Here is a 3,378-nt window from a genome sequence, read left to right as displayed (position 1 = left end):
AGCTGCTTGTGATCAGTTTTTTTTTCACTTTTGGGTTGGCAAAAGGCTCTTGAAAGGTGGAGTTTATCTGAATGCGCACGAGTCTGATAAACTGGTTTCATTCAAAGTGCATTTGTGTGTCCAAAATGCTTGCTTGGTGTTAAATGACGTTTGCTTAGTTCACTTCGTTATCTTTTCTCAACAAATTTGTGTTCATTTGCTTTCGCTCTTCGCGTTTAATTAAACACAGACACATCAACAATTCACTCTCTTCTCTCCTCGTATCTTTCCCTTCACTTTTGACCTCCCGAACCGTTTCGATAATGACCTTTCACTCTTTTAGCATTTTATTTTGTTTCTTCTTCTCTTCTCTTCTCTTGACTTTTTACCTTTCGCTTTTAATCTTTCCTTCTCTTCTCCATATCATCTTCTTCAGACAACTTTCTCCTCCTCTTCATTATCATCATGCCTAACCCTTTGCTTCGCTTTCCAATGTTGGCTTTTCGCTTAAAATTATTACTAAAAACCCATTGTTTTCACTTTTCCTTTTTTCCTTGTTTTGCTGCCCACTTTTACCTTTGCTTTTCTCTCTCTCTCTCTCTCTCTTACCTTGCATATAAACTCACTTTCTTCTTACCCTTTAACCTTGTTAACTGTCTTATTTAGTCTTAAAAGGGTGGATAAAGATGAAGGAGGCCGTCGGAATATTCGTCGGCAATGATTAATACTGACGCCGATTTTTGTTTTCTGTTGTCGTCGCCATTTCACTCAACAATTTCCTAGTGAACCGTAACTGAATGTTTGCTAGTTACACGAGCAAACCGGTGGGCTTGATGAGTCTATGGACTGAGACAGTTAGGTTGATTAGGTTAGGTATCAATGACTTTTGGCGCTATTCATTCATCCATTCATTTAGATTCGCTTTACCTTGTTCTTTCTGTTTTCTTGTTTTTTTCTTGTAACGACACACACTAACAACCAACATTGTAACGCTTTTCACTTTCACTTTAATTTGCTTCATTCCTTAAACTGTCGTAAATATGTGTCAAGTGACGCTTTAAATAGAGATAAGCAAAACTCATTTCGCTCATTATGACAATCAACGAATCAAGATGAGAGGAGTGTCAACAAAATGAAATGCTTTTATTAATTAACTGATTACGATGTATTGGCAAAAGTTGATGTAACACTGGTTAACATTGTCATTGGACAAATGGTTTTAAATGCTGTTGCTCAATTCAACGACTTATTCAAAAAATAAGATTGTTTAGTGTTTCAAGACAACACAAATACAAGGGCAAATAGGTGAAGGGTTGTGTAAGTTAAAGGTGACTTCACATCTCAATAAATCGTGGTTGGAAGTCACCTTAAGTTTGGATACTTTGTTTTCAAGATAAGAACGATCTTCAATCATGATGTTCGAACAAAGTTTTCCCTTCAAACTCGATTTTATTTCAGAATAAACTTCATGAAATGAACAGCAATCAAAGCTTCACATAGATTCACTTGAAGATTGATCGTTTCAATGGTGGGACTCTGTGCGATTAAGCTTTTTGTCAATTATTAAATTAACTTTAAGGACAAGCTGTTCGGAACCACTTGAGTGACCAAGTGTCTCATGTTCGAGTTATGAAGTTAAGGTCAATTTGTATTCTAGTTTTGGTCATTAGAAGAGTTTTTTACGAATACCGATCATTTTGCTTCTCTCATCGATTGATTAAAATGAGATAACTCTGAGTAGAACGTAAATACTCATTGATTTACTTTCAATTTTTTCATTAAATTCCAAAAGAAAATTTCCATTCGATCATGAAATTTTATGGAAAAGAGTTGAATTGATTATCCAAATGGAGTAAGTTTCACTTTTCCAGACATTCATCTCTGTAAGATGATGATGAATGAACAAAAGACTTGAGTCGAGATGAAAGACAATCAATCAAATTTAGGTTACGTCAGATTGTAATTATAAGCCTGAGAGAAGAAGATAAAGATGATAAAAAGAAGCAGAAAAGAAGAGTAAGAAAAATGTTTCATCTTCTCCATTTCTTTACCCTGATCATCATGATCAACATGATCAATTATTTTTCACTCTTTCCTTCTGTTGACAAAAGTTTCTTCATCACCTCACTAGAGATGTAAAATGACTCTTAAACAGGATCAAAAAAACGAGACAAAAAATAATCAACAGTGAAACCAAAAGCGGCGACAATTTTCATCACTTTTCACTGGACTCAACATTGAATATGAAATGGATGAAGAAAGGAAGACGAAGAAGAAGAAATATAAACAAAAAAGGTGACAAAAGAGTAACGAAAGAAGAATCATCTTTTCCATGAATCGCATCATTTTTCTTCATCTTTCAGAGTTTCATAAAGATTGACAAAGAAACAAAAGTAAAGTATCAAAAGACTGAGAATCAGATTACTGTATAATAATGTTTGCAGCAGGAAAACGCGTGCCTATGGAAATAGGATATCTTGACCGTAAGATTATATCCTCTTATCATCATCTCTCTCTCTCATCTTTTATCTTCATCTTTGATCAGTAGCTTTTTACCTCTCACTGTTTGACTCTTGCATTTGCTTTGATTTAAAGTGAGATCAGGTAACAAATTATCTTCTCACATCAAACCCAGTATAGATAGTTTCGCCCTCCTCTTCATCATTATCATCCTCATCTTCATCTCTTGTGTATTCACAAAGAGACATTTCTTGTTTACCATTGTTTCCAATTTAACTGTTAGTCTTTTTTTTCATCTCTTGTATGCTCATTGTGCAGTCAATTAGGATTTAACCTTATTAACTTGATTCTTGTAGCAATAATCAAACCTCAAATTGATTCTTGTTTGCTCATTCATCTAATCAAATTGTTTAACAAAAAGATCAGTGATTTTTTCCCATTTTTTCATCTTCTTTTTGTTTCAATTCTGTTTGTTTACAGTTTTAATTGTTTGATATTTTGTTGAATTGTTTGCTTTTTAAAGGTTTACAAAGGTGCGAATGAGTGTCGTTAATGTTTATGTAAATCAACTTGAAATTGACTAAAGTGTTTAGCTTTTGTTTAACTGTTCAAGTTGACAAACAATGGTAATTGAGATTTACTGTGAAATTGAATGTTTGCATACATTTAGTGATGGACAGAATGTGGTTAAAATGTGAACAAGATGAAAATTATGCTGATGATGAGAGCTTTGGAATTATAGAGAAGAAGAGAAAAGAAGATGAAAATAAGAGAAAATTACCTTTTTTCTTGATCACCAGTTTCTTCAACTGAACCAACGAACAAGAAAAATAGACATTTAGATGTTTTTTGGAGAACATTTTTCTGACCTTTATCCTCGTCATCCCCATCACCATCCACATCATCATCTTGATTCTAAATCTTAACACTATAACCAGG

This window comes from Tetranychus urticae, chromosome 3, assembly GCF_039701765.1.
Source record: "Tetranychus urticae isolate SD_2017Ah chromosome 3, NJAU_TeUrti_SD_1.0, whole genome shotgun sequence".
NCBI lineage: Eukaryota > Metazoa > Arthropoda > Arachnida > Trombidiformes > Tetranychidae > Tetranychus > Tetranychus urticae.
Note: the sequence above shows the minus strand (reverse complement) of the source record.